The sequence below is a fragment of the Phocoena sinus genome, chromosome 9 (genome assembly GCF_008692025.1).
Source record: "Phocoena sinus isolate mPhoSin1 chromosome 9, mPhoSin1.pri, whole genome shotgun sequence".
NCBI lineage: Eukaryota > Metazoa > Chordata > Mammalia > Artiodactyla > Phocoenidae > Phocoena > Phocoena sinus.
Genome location: NC_045771.1, coordinates 75,823,324 through 75,847,529, shown reverse-complemented (window position 1 = coordinate 75,847,529; position 24,206 = coordinate 75,823,324). Strand labels below are relative to the sequence as shown.

At 36.1% G+C, this 24,206-nt stretch overlaps 1 protein-coding gene across 15 annotated transcripts in view; it reads left to right on the top strand.

Moving 5' to 3' along the window:
• FAM126A (family with sequence similarity 126 member A) overlaps positions 1–24,206 on the top strand; it is a 179,816-nt gene that overhangs the window by 15,594 nt on the left and 140,016 nt on the right. The gene's annotated exons all lie outside the window — the stretch shown is intronic.

Sequence of the window (24,206 nt, the reverse complement as noted above, 5' to 3'; positions counted from 1 at the left end):
CTTGGATTGGAAGAATTAATATTGTTAAAATGGCCATACTATACAAAGAAAACTACAGATTTAATATGATCTCTATCAAATTAACCATGACATTTTTCACAAAACTAGAACAAATATCCTAAAATTGATATAGAACCATAAAATGGCAAAGCAATCCTGAGGAAAGAAAACAAAGATGAAGGCATAACCCTTCCAGATTTCAGACAATACTACAAATCTATAGTAATCAAAACAGCGTGGTATTGGCACAAAAACAGACATATGGATTAATGAAATAGAATAGAGAGCCTGGAAATAAACCCACACACCTGTGGTCAATTAATCTTCAACAAAGTAGGCAAGGATAAACGATGGAGAAAAGACAGTCTTTTCAGCAAGTGGTTTTGGGAAAGCTGGATAGCCGCATGTCAATCAATAAAGTTAGAACACACCGTCACACCAGACACAAAAATAAACTCAAAATGGCTTAGAGACTTAAATATAAGATACAGCACCATAAAACTCCTAGAAGAGAACATAGGCAAAATATTCTCTGACATAAATTGTAGCAGTGTTTTCTTAGGTCAGTCTCCAAGGCAATAGAAATAAAAGCAAAAACAAATGGGACCTAATCAAACTTATAAGCTTTTGCACAGCAAAGGAAACCATAAACAAAATGAAAAGACAACCTACGGACTGGGAGAAAATATTTGCAAATGATGCGACTGACAAGGGCTTAATTTCCAAAATATACAGACAGTTCATACAACTCAACAACAAAAAAACAAGTCCAATCAAAAAATGGGCAGAAGACCTAAGTAGACATTTCTCCAAATAAGACATACAGATGGCCAATAAGCACATGAAAAGATGTTCAGCTTCGCTAATTATTAGAGAAATGCAAATCAAAACTACAATGAGGTATCACATCACACCAGTCAGAATGGCCATCATTAAAAAGTCTGCAAGTAGTAAATGCTGGAGAGGGTGTGGGGAAAACGAAACCTTCCTACACTGTTGGTGGGAATGTAAATGGGTGTAGTCACTATGGAAAATAGTATGGAGGTTCCTCAAAAAACTAAGAATTGCCATATGATCCAGCAATCCCACTCCTGCTCATGTATTCGGAGAAAACTCTAATTCAAAAAGATACATGCACCCCATTGTTCATAGCAGCACTATATTTACAATAGCCAAGACATGGAAGCAAGCTAAATGTCCATCGACAGAGGAATAGATAAAGAAGATGTGGTACATACATACAATGGAATACTACTCAGCCATAAAAAAGAATGAAATAATGCCATTTGCAGAAACATGGATGGACCTAGAGATTATCATACTAAGTGAAGTAAGTCAGAAAGAGAAAGACAGATACCATTATGATATCGCTTATATGTGGAACCAAATGATACAAATGAACTTATTTACAAAACAGAAACAGACTCACAGACATAGGAAACAAACTTATGGTTACCAAATGGGAAAGGGGGTAGGGGAGGGATGAATTAGGAGTTTGGGATTAGCAGGTACAAACTACTATATATAAAATAGATAAACAACAAGGTCAAGATCCTACTGTATAGCACATGGAACTGTAGTCAATATCCTGTGATAAACTGTAATGGAAAAGAATATGAAAAAGCATTTATATATATAAATATATATATATATAACTGAATATATATATAAAACTGAATATATATATAACTGAATCACTTTGCTGTACACCAGAAACTAACACAACCTTGTAAATTAACTGTACTTCAATTAAAAAAAAAAAACACACCCCTCTAAAAAAAATAGAGATCATTTGTCAAATAGCATTTCCCTAAACCAGTACTAGTAATGATACCTTATATTCATTTATTCATTTATCATTCTGTAATTGAGTGTTTTCACATGCTTTATTTTCTTTATTTTTCTGTTATGTGTGGTAGGTAGGGCAGCTATTAATTTTTGCATTTCAATGTCACTTAACAGTCAAATAAACTTTCTGAGCCTTGGTTTCCATGTTTGCCTGGTCACCTTGGAGTAGTTGGTGGAAACAGAACTCTGGCCCCAGCTGCTGTTCTAATTTTTCCCTGTGCTGTTCTTCAGCATCCTTAGAATATTGTCTTCTGTTGTGCCACTCATTCAAATTCCTTGTCCTAAATATTTCCTATTAATGTAGCCTGGTGTTTTAAAAATCCTCTTACTGTTTTTTTAAGCACTAAATTTCTGTATATAGTCATGTTTCCCCCATTCTTGTTTGTCCAGTTCATTTTTTAGACTCAACTATATGGTCTTCATTTAATTTCCGTTCAGCTTTACCTTTTGAGATTAAATGCATGATACCAAGCTGTCACAAGACTGTCCTTCGTATAGGTGTTAGCATGACTAAAATGTTTGTGCCTGTTTGTGAGTATGTGAGGGCTGAGAAGGAATTGGTGTAGGTTGTCTGTGGTAGTGATAGTTTTCATTTAATTACGAACTAAACAAGCAAATGGTTTTGTTAGCTATAAAGGTTAATATTTTTCTGATTGGATTATTTATTTTTGAAACATTCGGGAATCTTTTCATAAAATAACATTTTATGAAACTTTTTTCATTTCACCTGCATTGCCAACATCTCTTCATATCGTATCCATAGCAGCAAACTTTAATACTTGCACGTTTGAAATGTTTGAAATGTAAAATATGATTTGCCTACTGAATGGCAAAATTCGTATAGGTAAAATTAAATTGGGGATTAACGTTGAGGTAGAATAAAAAAATTAACTGTCATGTGAGACAGTTATTTATAATTAATATGATTGTCTAGAGCATTTCAGATAATAGACTGAAGAACTATTGGAACTTTGGATAAATATTTCAGTAGGATTATTAGAAATGAAATAAACCAAATGCATAGGAAAACAATGGCTTTCCTAAATACTTGAAATAAGCAGTTACAATTAAAAAGAAAAAACATAAAGTGTAATAAAAAGAGCTCATTTATAATAGCAGTATAAATTAAACCCTATTAGATAACAAAATGCACAAGTAACTTTAGACCCAGCAATGCTCTTTCTTGAGTCTGTCCTATAGAAGTACTTGCAGAAATACAAGGAAATTTGTCACAGCATTGTTCAAATAGAAAAATTGGAAAAAAACGTTTTAAAGGGCTGGAAAAATTTCAAAAAAGGGAAATACCTGTAACTTAATAGATTTAGCTAAAATTGTAATAGTCAGGTTTTTTTTTCCCCACAAAAACCTGATTTCTCTGAATGTGTCCTACGGTGTTTTAGTTATCTGTTACTGTGTAACAAATTACCCCAAAACCAAGTGGCTTAAAAATAACAAAGATGTATTTTTCTCATGATTTTATGGGTTGACTGGGTTCAGCTGGCAGTTTTGCCTTTGCATGGCTAAAAGCAGTCTAGCTGAAATCACTGTGCAGCTGCATTCATGTGGGAGCTTGGCTGTGTCTGAAATCCCCAAGATGGCCTCTCATCCTCCAAGGCCTTTCTTCACATGGCTTCTCATTCACATGTCTATCCCTGAGCTTTTACAGCATGGTGGCTACCTTCTAAAAGGGTATTTCAAGAGGACATACCTGAGATGCAAACTTCTATTAAGCCTCTGCTGGCATCATGTTTGGTAAAGGCCACTGGTCAAAACAGGTCACATTGCCAAGCCCAGCATCAGTGTGGGAGAGGACTACACAAAGGTGTAAATGGTAGGAAGGGTTGTTTGTTGAAGGCCATAAATATAATAGTAATAGTCTACCTCACATGAAGAAAAATGTCCAGGATATAGTGGATGGAAAAAGATCACGTCTCTGTGTAGAGTGATTGCATTTTAGGGGGGAGAGGGGAAATCAAAACACAAATTGACCATCATATCATATCAGTTGGAATGCAGAAGCAGTTATAAAGATTCAATTATGTTCTGTTAAGCCAAGACATTAAAGAAATTTGCAAAAATGTGAAACAGAACCACTCTTCTCAATAATTTTTTTGTTTAGGGATTATTAAAAATAAAAATATGTTGATATATAATAGGTTTATTATTGTAATAAAATTTAAAATTTTATCATTAAAAATTTCAAATATGATTGAAATGTCAGTAAATATATCCACCATAAACAAGACCTCTTTGGGGTTCTCAATAATTTTTAAGAGTAAGGAGTTTTGAGAACTGCTGATTATATATTGATGGTATATGCATAGAAAAAAATTTGAAATAATACAAAATAGTACAACAGTGCTTTCCTTTGAAGAGTGAGATAGCAACAGTGAGATGTATGAGCATTTCTTTTAATTATGTGGAAAAGATTTAAGTGTAGCAATGAAAGAAAACTCCAGTAAAGAAAAATATTAGTGGAGATGGGAGATTAATGTTCTATGAAAGTGTTTATACTTTTTTGGTTTGTTTTCTTAAAGGAAATTTTGTAATTTTTTATAGTTTTGTAATAAGCAGAACCGTGTTTTACACTCTACATTGTTGATTTTGTGTATTTTGCCTACTTTTATCATGATTCTAGTACTTGTAATTATTCCTGTAGAAAATATAGGGTGCCGTCTTGATTCATTTTCCCCCTCAGCTATGCTTCTCCCTTCCTTTGTCATCTGGATTACAGCCTCCTGTGGACACAGATCATATTTTACTGTTCTTTTCAAAGTAATAGAAACACTTTGTATTATACTCAGTAGGCACTCAAGGGCTTGTTGAATTATTAACGTTGCAATTTGAATATATAGTAATATTGATTTTTTGCATGTATAAAAATATTAAGTGAGTTATACACATGATCGATTCTTATCCTATGTCTGTTTTTGCCTAGTCTTGTTCTTTTTTGTTCCGACTCTGACCCTGCCTGCCCTACAGTCTGAGTAAATTGTATGAACTAGACAGGGGATGTGTAACTAATTTGTATCAACTTGAGGTCCTGGTCTAGTGAATATGTAAAAAGCAGTACTGATCACTATACTACTTACTTATTACTTATACAATAATCATGTCAATGAATGGTATTGAGGTAATTTTTGTAGTTTGAAACTTTTATAATCTGTCAACATAAACTTTACAATTTGTGTCTTAGTTATCATGGTTTCATGGACTTTGATTTACTGAAGTAATACTTGAATCATTCAGTATATACTGTAATTATATTTTATAGAAGACGCTACAAACATTTTGGAAAATCTTATTTCAGACAATAATTGCTCTTGTAGATTTATACCCAATATTAAATTTGAAATAACTCAATTTCTGATACTTCTGTTTTTAAAGAAATGCATAACTTAACTTAGTCGACTCTTTAGAATTCTTGTAAAATTCTAGTAATATTTTCTAAGTCAAGGTCAATCAATCAATCTTTAAATCAATCAATCAGGCGATGCTGTTGTGGCTTATAGATGCAGTGCCATAGTTCTCTCCTGACAGATTTCCTTGCTACCCATATACTTCATCAGCCTAGGCTTTGAGTTTTTCCTGGGTAGGTTGTAAAAAACAGGAGTAAAAGGAAGATATAGTAGAGAAGAAAAGCATACAGACTTGGAGGTTGGAGTGGCATGATGCATTTTGGAGAATAGCAGTAAGTAAAATTTAGATAGGTAAATTATGGCTGTATTATAAGGGGAGCTTGAGGTAGAAGATCTGATAGGTATGATGTGGAAAAGTGTCATAGTATGTTTCAGGAGAAAATCAGTGTTTCAGGAAGATTAGTTAGGCAGTAATGCATATGGTGTCCTGGAGAAGAAACAGAAGCAGGAAGGCTGTGTGAACTGAGCCTGCAGAGGCAATAAAGACCCAGACTGAGGGTGTAGCTATAGAGATGGAGAGCAGATGGCAAATTTGACAGGCATTATGAAGAATGAAATTTATTCCTTTACTCAACAAATATTTATTAAATACTTGACTGTATATATTTATGCTTCTAATATCTGGACTGAACTTTGCCTATAATTACAATACAATTTTAAGCTTTAAAATTATGTATACTGGTGGTGAAGTTCTTACTATTCTCTTTTCTGGTGATTTGTAATTTTAAAAATAGTTAATCTAGACCTTTCTAAAATGAAGAGTAAACACTTCTTAATCTTCCAAAATAATTTGTACTTTATTTGATTAACAAATTGAAACCAGCTACTTAATTATGCATATAAGAAATCCTCTGGCAAGCAAATGGAAGTTCTTAAACAGAGGGCTTTATTTTTTAAGAAAGCTTGCATTTATATTTGTGAACAATTAAGAATGTTCTAGTGCATGGAATTCCCTGGTGGTCCAGTGGTTAGGACTCTGAGCTCTCACTGTTGAGGGCCCGGGTTCAAGAGGTTCAGTGGTTGGGGAACTAAGATCCCACAAGCCAAGCAGTGCGCCCCTCACCCAAAAAAAAAAAAAGAATGTTCTAGTGCATAAAAAAGTCTTTTCATTGCAGTCTTATAGTGCCAGCTATCACTTTTTTTTTTTTTTTCCAGCTATCACTTTTAGCATCTTGTTAGTATGATTTCTGCATCAAGCAATGCTTAAAATAGGTTGTTGGTTTAAAACAAACTGAAAAGTACTTTGATTTCGAGGTCATTTTCTCTGGTTAAAGCCAATGACAAAAGTAGGTATGAATTCACTCAAAGAGCCACATTAAAAAAAAAAAAAAAAAAAGAGCCACATTAATCATTCTTATAAGATAAAGATTTTCCTTAAATTATGTTGATAACACATAATAGTTTGCATATTGGAATATAAGTATGAGGGCAGAGTGAGGCAACGGAGGTAAATCTTCATGTTATAAATAATTTATACCTTAGTGTGTTGATGAGAAAGACTGGAAAATTTCAATTTTAATGGTATTGTCTTCATTGACAACAAGCAAAGTAATTTTTTCTTCTTACTGTCATAACTGTAAATATACTGCCTATAGCATTGCTGTTTTTTTTTCCCTATTAGATCCCAATGAAAGCCCTGGCTTTTAATGCTTTCATTCTGTTGGAACTAATATTTTGCTTTCTGTGTTGTCTTCCTGGACAGTCATAAGATTCATTGTTGTAATTCTTGTATACTTTTATTAATTTTTTCCTTTATATTTCTCCTGTTATCTATTTCCAAGATTTCTATTTCATTGGCTGATCTGGAACCTTCCTCAGCATAGGCCCCTATTCTTTCTTCATTCTAAACATTGAAAATGCCCGGCAATACCACTACTGGACATATACCCTGAGAAAACCATAATTCAGAAAGAGACGTGTACCACAATGTGCACTGCAGCACTATTTACAATAACCAGGACATGGAAGCAACCTAAGTGTCCATTGACAGATGAATGGATAAAGAAGATGTGGTACATATATACAATGGAATATTACTCAGCCATAAAAAGAAACGAAATTGAGTTATTTGTAGTGAGGTAGATGGACCTGGAGTCTGTCATACAGAGTGAAGTAAGTCAGAAAGAGAAAAACAAATACCGTATGCTAACACATATGTATGGAATCTAAAAAAAAAATGGTTCTGAAGAACCTAGGGGCAGGACAGGAATAAAGACGCAGACGTAGAGAATGGACTTGAGGACACAGGGAGGGGGAAGGGTAAGCTGGGACGAAGTGAGAGAGTGGCACTGACATATATACACTACCAAATGTAAAATAGATAGCTAGTGGGAAGCAGTTGCATAGCACAGGGAGATCAGCTCAGTGCTTTGTGACCACCTAGAGGGGTGGGAGGGAGATGCAAGAGGGAGGAGATATGGGGATATATGTATACATATAGCTGATTCACTTTGTTATACAGCAGAAACTAACACAACATTGTAAAGCCGTTATACTCCAATGAAGATGTTAAAAAAATAAACATTGAAAATGGATTATTATCATGGATATTTACTTAGTTTGGGGCCTCCTGTACTTAACCTGTGTCCACTTTGGGGAAAGTCATTTATTGTCATTGCACTAATAATTGCTTATACATGGATAGCTTACGACACATCTCTGGCTTTGTTTCCTTACTTTTTCTCTAGTCCAAATTTCTTGCTTTCAGGATCACTTTTATTGCATGCTATGATGTCAGCTACCATGGAGGGCTAATTAACAAGGTATATGTTATATTAAACACACAGAATGGAATTCAGGGCCCAAGCTAGCAAAGGTTCAAAGGTTTGCTCACTTTTTCATTCACTGAGCAAATGTTTATGTATCTGTTAAGTGTGAGTCAGTTTAAAAAGGCTAAATTGTAACTTAGATTTTTAAGAATTGATTGGATAAGTATAAGATAGGAGTGACCTAGTTGGGAAGCAGTTTGTATGAAAAAAGTCTTGGGGTTTAGCCTGACTGCAAGCATAATATCTCTTTCTGTGAGACTTGATTACAAAGGAAAGTAAAAAAAAAATTTAGGTTTCCCTGATTGAAATGTTGTGTCCTTATATTCAGCTTGTTAGATTTCTCCTGGGATATTATATCTATAGTAGATACTAGATATGTTTACCATTCCTGCTCATGCAAAGCCCCTTTGAAATAAACCTGCATCTGTATTCGTCTGTATCTTTGATTTCAACTGTAGGACCAAGGGGAGATATCTGTCCAAAGGATGGGTAGTCTTCAGGCTGGCCAATTTCCAGGGTGGCTAGTTGAGTTGTTGTCATGATCAAAATAAGGAACTGGTACAATCAGATTTATTTGAAGAATTTAGATTTGGGAAATTGAGAAATGCAGATTTGGTGCAGAGGAGAGTGTGTGTCTGGAGCAGAAAGGTCGTGATAATTAGGACTAGAATAACCATAATGGGACATAGGCAGGATGAGTAAGTTAGAAAGGCATTCAGCAAATGAAGAATGGAACATCAACACTATGAAAGCAACCTATATTCATCCTATGCTTTGAGATGTGGGAATTGGACATACGGCTTTTGTGGTCTTCTGCATATATCCCTTTCTGTAACATTAAGATGGTACATTGTTGTAACAGTTTACTAAACTTTCTTTTGAATAATTAATTTTTATATATGGATGTAGGATGAGCAGGGATTTTAAGAGTTTTCTAGATTATCTATCAATTTTCATGAGATATTACTTATAAAATCCTGGACAGATGAAAAATCTATCATAATCTTAAAGAAGTTTGGAAGTTGTATGTTTTCTCTCAGTAGCCTATTTTTTAATTGAGGTTTCCAATAATAAGGGTTATTAATTATTTTATCAAACCTGAATCCCTTATTGTATCATTTAAATTAAAATTTTTTATTAGTTTCAAAATTGCAAAGATCTATACTATAAAGAAGAATATCAAGGTGAAACTTCATTTTTTTAAACTGAAAATTTAAATGAAAGCATTTGACATCTCAGGAAAATTCTGAGGTGCTGGCCTCAGGATATGTACAAACTAAGATTGTTTATACCTAATGAATAAAAACCTTTTTTTTAAACATCTTTATTGGAGTATAATTGTTTACATTGTTGTGTTAGTTGCTGCTATATAACAAAGTGAATCAGCTATATGTATACATACATCCCCATAGCCCCTCCCTCTTGTGTCTCCCACCCTCTATCCCACCCCTCTAGGTGGTCACAAAGCACAAGCTGATCTCCCTGTGCTATTAAAAGCAACTTTTATATAATATAGTGAGAACTGTGAAGGTTACTGTGATAAGTTGGCTCCGTTGATTAAACATAGCATTTAAGATAGGATGATTATTAGTCAGTGAGTTTTGTTTTGCTTTGTGGCTATGGACTTCTCCAAACTTTGAATTCTAGCCAACCGTATCACAATGTGTGCCATTATTAACAGTAGGATCAGGCAAAAAATATATATATCAGCAGAATGTAAACACATTTATTAGACATTCATAGATTATATCCTATTAATAATAGGTTTAACTACAAGTTTTCAGAGAAAAATCTAATTCCTTGATGGCAGGGATCATGTCTTGAAAAATCTAATATTCTCTGATAGGAGTTAGCACACTGCCTTGCACTAAAAAGTTATGTCCTACATGTTTGATTAAGATAGGTGTTATGGTTATCTGTTGATGCCTAACAAACCATCCCCAAACTTAGTGGCTTCAAACAGCAAATATTTTTGATCTCACAAATCTGAGGCTGACTAGATTTAGCATGGCAGATCTTCTACTTCATGTTGTCAGCTGAAGCTACAGTCATCTGGAGGCTTGGCTTGGTTGGAATATCCAAAATGGCTCAGTCTTGTGGCTGGTACTTGGTACTGACTCTTAGCTGGTAGCTCAGCAGGGCCCTCAGTTCTTTTCCATGCCACCTTTCATGATGGTGTGGGCTTCTTATAGTATGGTGTTAGGATTCTAAACACATGAAAGTGGAAGCTGCAGATATCCTAAGGCCTGGCCTCCGAAGTTTCACAGCATTGTGTTCACTGCATTCTTTTGGTGAAAGCAGCACTTGGGGCTAGTCCAGATATCAAAGTGTTTTTTTCCTCACTTGTATTATTTAAATTCAAATCAGATATCCTTTCCCTGGACAAAAGGTTCTTCTGAAGTCCTGGAGGATTTGAAAAGAATAGAAAGATAGAAATGAGAAATGAGAAGAGAGATTGCTACCTTTCTTCTAATTGTCCTCCCTTTTCCAAAAGAAACACACTGGCCTGGTTGCCATAATACATTGGTATCCCAGCATGATTTTATTTGTCCTTGGGGTAGGCAAAAGATGTTGAATGCAAAAAACATTTCACATAGTAAAAATCTCTGCTCTATTTTTAATAACCAGACACTTGTTTGTGACTTATGGGGAAAGTAGGCCTAAGTTATGGGTCTTCGGAAAGATTTCTGACACCTCTTCTACTGGCCTATAAATTATATTCCTTCTCCCTGTGCCCTGAGAGGAAACTTCATTCATTTGAGGACTCAAGTAGGCAATGAGGCAATCAGTAGCACTTCTTTTCAAGCACCAGCACAGGTACCCTCCTGTTTCATAGGGCTCTCCAGTTGAGTGGTCATTTTCTAAGCAGTAAAATCACTAAGATTAAATTAAGTTTATTCTGTAACATAATCTGAACATTTCCTTCTGCTCTGTTTTCCTGAAATTCAGCTAGGAATCTTGGTAGTCTTCTGGTGGCACTTAATTTACTGCAATGGCCCCATTTTGTAGGACAGAAGTTTAAAACTTTGTGATGTATCACAATCCATTTATAGAAATTTGTTTGTTCTTTAGATTTATAGAAACTTGATTTTCATGACGTATAAAGCAAATGGTTTTAAAAGATTCAGAAGTAATTTATAGTTAATACTTCATGATGCAAGGGATGATGTGAAATAATAGTGAAAATATTTTTTAGAGTTTTACAGTGAAAGTTATAAGTACATTTATTTCTTTTTATGTTCTTCCTTAATTGGATAAGAGTAAAACATTTATAAGTTATATGTTTTTTGTGACAGCATTTTTATGATATGCTTTCTGGAAAGCTCCTTGAGGAATTCAGGAATCATTATTAGGGTTAAAATTAAAATATAATGTGGGGGACTGAAGAAAAAGACATTAGATTTAGAAAGGTTTTATGACATACTGAAAATATAAAAAATTAATTTCACACATTACTAACTCTGCTTGTGAAATACTGCGTAGAATCCTAGAGAGCTTTCTAATATAATTTTAAGTACTCTGTTCCAAGATATATTTGAGAAAAATAGGAAGTTAGATACACAGCAGGAAATACCTATTTTAATTTTGTTCCTTTTGCCTTTGAGAAGAATAAAGTTTTTTAATGTGAGAGTATATGTTGAATATTGCTTGAGAGATCTAATTAGGTTTATAAAGCTTTAAAGTTATATAATCAAGACTTTGCCATAAATGTCAACAGATTACATATTAGACATGAAATGTGGGGGTGGGATAGCTACTGTAGAGAGTCTCTTGCTGAGCGCTGGTGGAGAGAAAAAGGTTTTAAATCACGGTTTCAATTTTGTGGTCATTTTGCTTCTTGTCCTCCCTAGTCTTTAGTGGTACCTATAGTCATAACTTATTCACCATGTAACCCAGGTCTGATGGAAAGAAAATTTTTTTACAGGGTTACAGTGTGTGGTAAGGACAAAGAAAAACTTCTGTAAACTGACACACACTATTGGTTTTTCATCTTCTATTTCTCTAGCTACTTATACTACATTTTATAAAATTCCATTAACCTCTTTCTCATATAATGCATTAATATTTCAGGTCTCATTTTTAATCTTTGTACATTTTCTATTTTTCTTAGGATACTTTTCCTTTTTTGAAATTTATAAAAACTTGTCATCTGAGGGAATTTTTAAGTTTTACTATATTTAGATTTGTTTTGAACTGGCTTGACTTGGTAATTTAAAATTACATGAATGCCAGTTGAAATTTTCACTTTTTGTAGTTTTATGGTATAGTTTAATATTTATGTGAAATTACACATGTAATTAAAAATATTTCTACATTGTATTGAAGATTTTTGACTCCATGTAAAGACAACTAAAATGCTTGAGTATATTACTGTTCTTAAAGAAAACAACTAATGATAAGTTAACTAATGATTTGAATTTTCATTCATGTTTATAATTCAGTACTGTAATTATTTTCCTTTTTTAACTTACAACAACTAGATAAGAAATCTCTTTATAAATTAGTCTCTTTGTCACCTCAGTTTAGTGCAGAGAATAAGTTATAATGGAAAAGAATTTGCCCCTTAGGGTTAAGAAGCCCTTGTGTAATCAAGTATTATGAAAGTTACTGAAATCGAAGCTTTAATGAAGAATGGTATAGAATGTTATCAAAAGACATGAATATCTTTGAAGTGATCTTAATCCCACTGTTGGAAGGTGCTTTCAGATTACACTTGTGGCAGATAATATACTACATTACTTTATATACGGAAAAATAAATTTACCTTTAAAAATTAGAAATGTACTAATTTTCATTGCAGATCTGCTCTCCACAGTGGCTGGTGTCTTTCTACATTATTGCTTATTCATGGATAGTTTTACAACATATCTCTAGCTCTGATTCCTTACTTTTTCTCTAGTACAAAATTCCTTGCTTTCAGGATCACTTTTATTGCATGCTATGATGTCAGCTACCATGGAGGGCTAATTAACAAGGTAAATGTTATATTAAACACAGAGAATGGAATTCAGGGCCCAAGCTAGCAAAGGTTCAAAGGTTTGCTAACTTTTTCATTCACTGAGCAAATGTTTATGTATCTATTAAGTGTGAGTCAATTTAAAAAGGTGAAATTGTAACTTAGATTTTAAAGAATAGATTAGATAATAAGTACAAGATAGGAGTAACCTGGTTTGGAAGCAATTTGTATGAGACAAGTTTTTGGATTTAGCTGACTCCAAGCGTAATAAGAGCTCTTTCTGTGAGACTTGATTTACTGATACAAGAAACTCAACTAACCCTAAGCAGGATAAATTCAAAGAAAAACACACCTAGATTTATCATAGGCTGCTGAAAACCAAAAATGAAGAGAAAGCTTCCTATAAGAAGATTTAGGCTTCATGTAAGCTTATTTCAGATACCTCATGGCACGCATACATTAGATGATTCACTAGAAGAGCTCACAGGATTCAGGCAATTACACTCACAATGCTTTATTACACTGAAAGCATGTAAAGCTGAATCAGTAAAGGAAAAAGATGCATCAGGTAGAGTCAGGAGGAAACCAGGCACAAGCTTTCAAAGTCCTCCCTCATAGTGATCACATGGGACACACTTCTTCTCCTGAAGTGAACTGCAGCAACACACGCAAAGTATTGCTGACCAACTCACTGAAGCTGACATAAAAAGAAATAGAAGAATTTTAATAGCTCTACATCTATTAGAGAAATTGAATTCTTTGGGTAGGCAATCATTTCTTAAATGGGGCACAGAAAATACTAATCATGAAAGAAAAAATGGTAAATTGGACTTCATCAAAATTAAAACCTTCTGTTATTTAAAAAATACCATTAAGGAACCAAGATGGTGGAGTAGAAGGATGTGCTCTCACTCCCTCTTGCGAGAACACCAGAATCACAGCTAGCTGCTGGACAGTCATCGACAGGAGGACATTGGAACTCACCAAAAAAGATACCCCACATCCAAAGACAAAGGAGAATCCACAGTGAGATGGTAGGAGGGGTGCAATCACAGTAAAATCAAATCCCATAACTGCTGGGTTGGTGACTCACAGAGTGGAGAACACTTACACCACAGAAGTCCACCCACTGGAGTGAAGGTTCTGAGACCCACGTCAGGCTTCCCAACCTGGGGGTTCAGCAATGGGAGAAGGAATTCCTAGAGAATCAGACTTTGAAGCCTAGTGGGATTTGATTGCAGGATGTCGACAGGACTGGGGGAAACAGAGATTCCACTCTTGGAGGGCACACACAAAGTAGTGTGCGCATCGGGACCCAGGGGAAGGAGCAGTGACCCCATAGGACACTGAACCAGACCTACCTGCTAGTGTTGGAGGGTCTCCTGCAGAGGCGGGAGGTGGCTGTGGCTAACTGTGGGACAAAGACACTGGCAGCAGAAGTTCTGGGAAGTACTCCTTGCTGTGAGCCCTCCCAGAGTCCGCCATTAGGCTCACCAAAGAGCCCAGGTAGGCTCCAGTGTTGGGTTGCCTCAGGCCAAACAAACAACAGGGAGGGAACCCAGCCCCACCCATGAGCAGTTAAGCGGATTAAAGTTTCACTGAGCTCTGCCCACCAGAGCAACACCCAGCTCTACCCACCACCAGTCCCTTGCATCAAGAAACTTGCACAAGCCTCTTAGATAGCCACATCCACCATAGCGCAGACAGCAGAAGCAAGAAGAACTACAGTCCTGCAACCTGTGGAACAAAAACCACATTCACAAAAAGAGAAGATGAAAAGGCAGAGGGCTATGTACCAGATGAAGGAACAAGATTAAACCCCAGAAAAACAACGAAATGAAGTGGAGATAGGCAACCTTCCAGAAAAAGAATTCAGAATAATGATAGTGAAGATGATCCAGGACCTCAGAAAAAGAATGGAGGCAAAGATCAAGAAGATGCAAGAACTGTTTGACAAAGACCTTGAAGAATTAAAGAACAAACAAACAGAGATGAACAACACAATAACTGAAATGAAAAATACACTAGAAGGAATCAATAGCAGGATAACTGAGGCAGAAGAATGGATAAGTGACCTGGAAGACAGAATGGTGGAATTCACTGCTTCAAAACAGAATGAAGAAAAAAGAATGAAAAGAAATGTAGACAGCCTAAGAGACCTCTGGGACAACATTAAACACAACAACATTTGCATTATAGGAGTCCCAGAAGGGGAAGAGAGAGAGAAAGGACCAGAGAAAATATTTGAAGAGATTATAGTCGAAAACTTCCCTAACATGGGAAAGGAAATAGCCACCCAAGTCCAGGAAGCGCAGAGAGTCCCAGACAGGATAAACCCAAGGAGAAACACGCTGAGACACATAGTAATCAAATTGGCAAAAATTAAAGACAAAGAAAAACTATTGAAAGCAGCAAGGGAAAAACAACAAATAACATACAAGGGAACTCCCATAAGGTTAACAGCTGATTTCTCAGCAGAAACTTTACAAACCAGAAGGGAGTGGCATGATCTACTTAAAGTGTTGAAAGGGAAGAACCTACGACCAAGATTACTGTACCTGGCAATGATCTCATTCAGATTAGGCGTAGAAATCAAAAGCTTTACAGACAAAAGCTAAGAGAATTCAGCACTACCAAACCAGCTCTACAACAAATGCTAAAGGAACTTCTCTAAGTGGGAAGCACAAGGGAAGAAAAGGACCTACAAAAACAAACCCAAAACAATTAAGAAAATGGTCATAGGAACATACATATTGATAATTACCTTAAACGTGAATGGATTAAATGCTCCAACCAAAAGACACAGGCTGGCTGAATGGATACAAAAACAAGACCCATATACATGCTGTCTACAAGTGACCCACTTCAGACCTAGGGACACGTACAGACTGAAAGTGAGGGGTTGGAAAAAGATATTCCATGCAAGTGGAAATCAAAAGAAAGCTGGAGTAGCAATACTCATATCAGATAAAATAGACTTTAAAATAAAGAATGTTACAAGAGACAAGGAAGGACACTGCATAATGATCAAGGGATCAATCCAAGAAGAAGATATAACAATTATAAATATATATGAACCCAACATAGTAGCACCTCAATACATAGGGCAACTGCTAACAGCTATAAAAGAGGAAATTGACAGTAACACAATAATAGTGGGGGACTTTAACACCTCACTTACACCAATGGACAGATCATCCAAAATGAAAATAAATAAGGAAACAGAAGCTTTAAATGACACAATAGACCAGCTAGATTTAATTGATATTTATAGGACATTCCATCCAAAAACAGTAGATTACACTTTCTTCTCAAGTGCACAGGGAACATTCTCCAGGGTAGATCACATCTTGGGTCACAAATCAAGCCTCAGTAAATTTAAGAAAATTGAAATCAGATCAAGCATCTTTTCTGACCACAGTGCTATGAGATTAGAAATGAATTACAGGGAAAAAAACATAAAAAATGATGTATGCGTAGAACTGTACACTTAAAATGTGTACATTTTATTGTGTATAAATTATACCTCAAAGTTGATTTCTAAAAACTAAAAAAAAAAAAATGTTATGAGGGGAGGTAGGAATTAAAAACAAGCATACAACTCTTTTGAGAAGTTTGAGTATAAAACAAAAGCAGAGAAATGTGGAAATAGTTGAAGAGGAAATAAGGTTGAGAGTTTTTTAGGGGGAGTGAGTTAGTAGAGAGGGAGACATTTAATTAGGGAGAGAAGGAGGCTCGTTGGACCAATTTCTTTAGGTAGACAAGAAAGGATGGTTGTGGTGTGTAATTCAAAGGATTGATCACAGATAGGATCATGGACAGTTCATTTATAGTTAACAGAAGGGAAGATGGAGTATAAAGATACAGATGCTTTAAGATTGGTAGACATTTGGGAGTTTGTGGAAGTTCTCTTCTGATTGGTCAGTGAAGTAGGAATTAAAATCATCAGCTGAGAGTAGGAATGGGGAGATGGTTTTGGGGTTTTGAGGATCAGGTAGAATGCACGAAACAATTAAATAGGACAGTAGCAAAGTGAATGGACTATGGGGAGGAGGACACTGCATGATTACCAGGCAGCAGTAAGAGCTCGAGTCAGGTTCTTGGTCATAAGTTTTAGGTGGTGTTTTAGTTGTTTTCTCCACCTTGTTCAGCTGCATGGGTGCTTACGTGGACTAGGTGGAGAGTTGGATTTTACCAAAATTATATTTTTGCTAAAGGAGTAAAACTAGTAAGAGCAAAGGAGTTGAGGGAGCACATTTAAAATGGTGATTATAATTGACTAAAGAATTTGAAATGGGTAAGGAGAGAAAGGAGAAGGTTGGAAGGTGACATTAGATTCATATATGGTCAAAACGTTTTGGGGTCTGAGTACATAAAATTGTGTGCCGAAAAGATAAGAGGAACGATCAGAGTGGGTAATGACAAGGACTAGGGTAATGGTTCTCCAAGTATCATCTTGAGACCTCTCGGGGTCCTGAAGACCCTTTCATGGTGTCTGCAAGCTCAAAGCTATTTTCATAATAATGAAAATATGAGTAGACTGTGGCTACAGGATAAGTGATGACTAATGAAATATGTGCTCATGTGTTCTTGCGCTTTTAAATTTTGTTTTTGAATACAGTAAATGTCAGTTGGATTAGATCCTAGAACAGAAATACATCAGAGCCTCAATAATGTTTTAAACAATTTTAGATTTATAGAAAAATTTCAAAGATAGTACAAAGAATTCCTGTATACCCCAAACCCAGTTTCAGTTTCTCCTAATGTCATCTTATATTACCATTGTACATTTGTCATTACTATTACTTTGCTATTAACTAAATTTCAGACTTTGTTTTTATTACTATCTCTTTTCTTTTCTAGGATCCAATCCAGGAGACCATATTGCATTTAGTTGTTATGTCACCTTAGTCTCTCTGGTCTGCGAGTCTCTCAGCATTTTTAATTTTTCATGACCTTTTAGTTTTGAGGAATATAGGTCAGATATTTTGTAAAACATTCCTCAAATTGAGTTTCTTCTAATGTTTGTATCATGATTATACTGGGTTTATGGCTTTTTAGAGGTAAGGTGCCCTTGTCATCATATCAAGGGCACATGATATTCACATGACATCATGGGTGATGTTAACCTTGATCAAGGCAGTGTTTATCAGATTTCTCCACTATGAAGTTACTGTTTTCCTCTTTCCATACTCTCTTCTTAGGAAGGAAATCACTATGTCCAGCCCATTCTCACTGGGGAGGCGGCAGAGACTAAACTCCTCCTAGAGGGGGAAATACCTATATATATTATTTGGAATTCTTCTGAAAAAAAGATTTGTCTCTTATTCTCTAACATTTATTTATTTGTTTAGTCATTTATTTATATCAATATGGACTCATGTATATTTATTTTATACTTTGGGTAATAATTCACTACTACGTTATTTGTTCTGTTGCTCAAATTGTTCCAACTTTGACCATTGGGTGTTCTTTCAGGTTGACTCAATATTTAAAAGTGTAAATGTTTGGTCTAGTTCATAATAATAGGATTGAGTTGCTGAGGCAGGGAAGAAGACAGTATTGTTGTAGGAGATTTTTAGGAATTCAGAGTTCAGGGAGTGAGAAGGAAGAGTAGTTTCAAAACATGACAGTGAGCCAGAGCTAAAATCATGTAGAAATGAAAGGGAGGAATTGAATGATAGATGACAGCTTCATGAGTTTCGGAACAGCATTGGGTGGATGGTTCGAGGGGAGAGAGGGAGAATGATCTGAAATGGTAATATTACCTCTAGGGCCCGTGGTTTCTTCCAGGGCTATGAGAGGAAAAGCAGTCCTCTTTGAGAAGATTGCAGGGAAAGCAGTGTCTTCAGAGAAGAGTCAGGCTTCTTGTTAGAACAAGAAGAGAGTGATAGTGAGAGAACTGTTGAAGATATAGAGGATTTTGCTGGTAACAGATTGTCAATTCCAGAAGGCACAGTGAATTCTAGAAGGCACAGTGAAAGAGAACCTCCTTCCAGTATTAGGGTGGAATAGGAGATGAAGGTAAAATAGAGGGCCTGCAAAGAGTTACGAAGATCAGTGTGCAAGGGCTGAGTGTAACCTGGGAGCTGTAGTTTCTTGTGGTTCCTGACATCAACAGCGGGGAAGGGAAAATGACTTTAGTCCTGGTGGAGGCAGGTAGTGGTGGTGAGGCTGTGAAAGTTTCTGGGGGGTGCTGTTTTGAGGTCTCCCTTTTGAGCTCTGCAGAGGAAGGCAAAGAAGTATGGAGAGGGACAATTTTACTGAGTATTCATGTGAACTCAGTTATGCAATTGAGGGCTTCCATTTGATCTCTATCAAGTGAATGATAAGAGGCCTGGAGCTGTCTGGTGTTACTAATGTATAATATATACACAGAAAACTGCACAAAACATAAGTGTTCAGCTTGATGAATTTTCACTAAAAGAACACACCTGTGTAACCAGCACTTAGATCAAGAAACATAATATTACCAGAACCCAAGAATTAACTGCCTCAAGAGCAACCACTCTTCTGATTTTTAACAAAATTGATTAATTTTGCCTGTTCTGGAAGTTTATATAAATGCAGTTGTGTAGCAGTACTCTTGTTTGCCTTCCTTTTCCCAATATTGTGACATTGATGTAGTTATAGTTTGCTTATTGTCGTTGTGTAGAACTCCATGTATGATATACTATAATTTATCCATCCTACTCTTGATGGACACTTGGTCTCTTTCTAGTTTTTGACTGTTTACAAAAACTGCTGCTGTGAATGTTCCTGAACATATCTTTCAGAGACATATATTCACATTTCTGTAAGATATATATATATATTTAAAATTAATTTATTTTCGGCTGTGTTGGATCTTTGTTGCTGCACGTGGGTTTTCTCTAGTTGCAGCAAGCGGGGGCTACTTTTCATTGCAGTGGCTTCTCTTTGTTGCGGAGCATGGGCTCTAGGCTCACGGGCATCAGTAGTTGTGGCACGTGGGCTCTGTAGTTGTGGCTCGCGGGCTTTAGACTGCAGGCTCAGTAGTTGTGGCGCACGGGCTTATTGTTCCTTGGCATGTGGGATCTTCCTGGACCAGGGCTCGAACCCGTGTCCCCTACATTGGCAGACGGGTTCTTAACCACCGGGCCACCAGGGAAGTCCTTGTAAGGTATATTTTTATGTGTGGCGTTGTTAGAGTATGCATGTGTTCAATTAGAGGATATTGCCAAAGTGTTTTCCGAGATACTGTAGTAATTTACATCCATGCTAGCTGTGTATAAATATTCTGGTTGCTTCATATCTTTTTCAGCACTTGGTACTATCTCTTTCATTCTAGCCATACTTGTAAGTGTGTGTGTGTGTGTGTGTGTGTGTGTGTGTGTGTGATATTTCCCTGATGACTAACAAATTTAAGCACCTTTTATATTAAGTTTCCATTTGGATAAGTGACATGCTTGCTTTTCCTATTGAATTTTCTGCCTTTTTCTTAATAATTTATGAGTTCTTTATATGTTCTGGATATGGGACTTTAGTCAGGTATGTCAGTTGTAAGTATCTTCTCCCAGGCTTTGGTTTTGCCTTTTCATTCTCACAGTAGTATCTTTTGATGAATAGAAGTTTTTCTCTTCCCCCCCACCCCCAGCTTTATTGAGGTATGATTGGCAAATAAAAATTATATATATTTAAGGTGTACGTGGTGTTTTGATATACAACAATCAAGCTAATTAACAAATCTATCACATCACATAGTTACCATTTTTTTGTGTGTGTGTGTGGTGGGAACACTTAAGATCTACTCTCTTAGCAAATTTCAAGTATACATTATTACTAACTATGGTTACCATGCTGCACATTAGGTTACCAGAACTTAATCATCTTATAACTGAAAGTTTGTACCCTTTGGCCAACATCTCCCCATTTCCCCCAACCCCCTAGAAACCACCATTTTACTCTCTGTTACCATGAGTTTGACTTTTTTAGATTCCATGTACAAGTGAGATCTTGCAGTGTTTGTCTTTTTTGTCTGGCTTATTTAACTTAGCGTAAGGTCCCCCAGGTTCATCCATGTTGTTGCAAATGGCAGGATTTTCTTCTTTTTAAGGCTGAATAATATTCCATTGTGTGTGTGTTTGTGTGTATGTGTATCACATTTTCTTATCCATTCATTTGTTGGCAGACAGTTCTTCTAATGAATCCAATTTATAAAAACCCTTTTATGATTAGTGCTTTTGTGCCTCTTATTTAAAAATTTTTTGCCTACCCCAAGGTTATGAAGGTATTCTCTTACGTTTTCTCCTCAAATTTTTGTTTTACTTTTTAAAAATTAGATCTGTGATCCAGCTGCAACTGACTTTTCCATATGGCATGAGCTATAGGTTATGGTTCTCTCCCCACCCCGTACCCCATGTAGCTGTCCAGTTGACCTAGTTCCATTTTTTTATAAAGACTACTCTTTCCCTACTGAATTACAGTGTCACTTTGGTCATAAATCAGGTGATAATATATGTGTAGGTCTGTTTCTGGTCACTCTAAATTGTTCCATTTTCTTTTTTGGTAATGATAATATGATGATAATATGATAATACTTTATGGTAATACCACACTGTCTTAATTACTATGGTTTTGGTAAGTTTTATAGTAAGCCTTGATATTTAGAAATCCAAGTCCTCCAACTCTGTTGTTCTTCAAGATTGCTTTGACTATTCTTGATCCATTTGCATATGCCTCTTGATTCCTTTTAACCTTTTAAAAATTAATTTTAAGTAGAGAATTATTTTGAAATTTTGTAAAAATTTTACCTCCCCAATTCTCTGTAACTTGATGTAGTGTCACTCTATTTGGGATTGCTTTCTGTCCTAATTTACTAGATAAACAGTGGATAAATACAAAAGAAAACTCATGTGCATTTCTATTTACCTTGCTTCATTTTGCTTCACAAACATGTATAACAGGATAAAAATAAGTAGATCTAGGTAGAAAGAAAATAAGGGTAAGTGTATAATATAAAATGATAAATAAAATTAATCCTGGCCTGCTTATAGAGTTAGGGCAGAAACTTTGACTCCCATTTTATTAAAATCAAAGCAAAGAGAATCTGTAATAAGATTCACAGTATCCATAATATAAAAGCAAACCAGGACTTCCCTGGTGGCAGAGTGGTTAAGAATCCACCTGCCAATGCAGGGGACATGGGTTTGACCCCTGGTCCAGAAAGATCCCACATGCCGCAGAGCAACTGAGCCTGTGCGCCACAACTACTGAGCCTGTGCTCTAGAGCCTGTGAGCCACAACTACAGAGCCCACGTGCCACAACTACTGAAGCCTGCGCGCCTAGAGCCCGTGCTCCGCAACGAGAGAAGCCACCGCCATGAGAAGCCCACACACTGCAACGAGAGCAGCCCCCGCTCACCACAACTAGAGAAAACCCGTGCACAGCAACAAAGACCCAACGCAGCCAAAAATAAAAATAAAAATAAATAAATTAAAAAAAATCAGTTACTACAATTAAAAAAACAAAAAAGAAAAAGTAAACCAGTTACTCTAAAGGAGAGTTTTTCCTGGTATTGAAAAATGTGATTGAAAGATGTGATTTTTCTCCTCCTTCGGATTTTAAAGGGAAGAACGTGATCTAGCAGGGTTTTCAGTAACATTTTGGACATAATTCCAAAGCCCAGTTTATTTGAATGGACAGTTCTATAAAATCAATAATATGGTACAAATATGTGGTTTTCTAATAGTCTGGCTTGATCCAAGGATAAAATTTAGAATAAAAAAGGGTTTTTTTTTTTTTTTGCGGTACGTGGGCCTCTCACTGTTGTGGCCTCTCCCGTTGCAGAGCACAGGCTCCGGACGCGCAGGCTCAGCGACCATGGCTCACGGGCCCAGCGGCTCCGCGGCATGTGGGATCTTCCCGGACCGGGGCACGAACCCGTGTCCCCTGCATCGGCAGGCGGACTCTCAACCACTGTGCCACCAGGGAAGCCCCAAAAGGGCTATTTTTTATCCTGAAAAAATAAAATGCATATCTCTCAAGTAATTCTTCATGTATGAATAAATGAATTAGTGAATATATATTTTTTTCTTAATCATTTTTTTAAATGGAAATTAGACGACAGAAACATTAGAATGTATTCTTTGCAAGAACCTGTGTTGTTCATTATGAAGTATCTGTATACTTTGATAGACAGCTGAGTGGAGGCTATACAAGTTGATATTCTTTGATAATAATATTGCATAGTAATAACACTTTTATTGCAAGGTACTGTAATAAGTGCTTTTATTTACATTTTTTCATTTAATTCTCACAATAATCCATTGAAAGTAGGTACTGTGGTTAGCCCTATTTCATGAATGAAAAAAGTAAGGCAAATGACCTGCCCAAGGTTATACTATAAGTAAGAATAGAATCAGGATTCAGTTTCTGTCAATTCTGTCCCGGTTTCTACTACATGATAATGCTGATTAAAATTAAGAAGGCTAATGCAGGGTTTGTGCCTGACTTAGGAGGTTAGGAAATTCAGCTAGAGCTAATAAAGTTTCTCCTCAAGAAACAGATTTTAAGTTCATTCTCCTATAGATGGATGGGTGAAGAAAACTACATTGTACTTTGACAAAAGTTTTGCTTGAGATAAATTTGTTTTGCATTTCCTTTAGCTTCCTTTTTTCTTATTTATACTTAAGTAAATTCCAATCTTATGAATAACTATTGTTAAGACTAAGGTCAGTATCTTGGATATTACCACTTTTACTTCTGTTTTATGAATATTAAGCTTTCAGGGAACCAAGTGGCTTGCCTAGATAGATTGTTACTGTAGTAAAGAACTGAAATATAAGCAAATTAAATTAATGCTTTCTATAAAGTTAGTTTTGGATGCACGTCTTTTTATATTTTCAGTTTTAAAATGTATTTTGCAGTTTTCTTTTTTTTAATGAATTTATGTATTAACTTATTTATTTTTGGCTGCGTTGGGTCTTCGCTGCTGTGTGCAGGCTTTCTCTGGTTGCGGCGAATGGGGGCTACTCTTCCTTGCGGTGCGTGGGCTTCTCATTGCGGTGGCTTCTCTCATTGCGGTGGCTTCTCTCATTGCGGAGCGCGCACTCTAGGCGCGGGGGCTTCAGTAGTTGGGGCACGCAGTAGTTGTGGCACAAGGGCTTAGTCGCTCCGCGGTATGTGTGATCTTCCTGGGTCAGGGATCGAACCCGTGTCCCCTGCATTGGCAAGCAGATTCTTAACCACTGCAG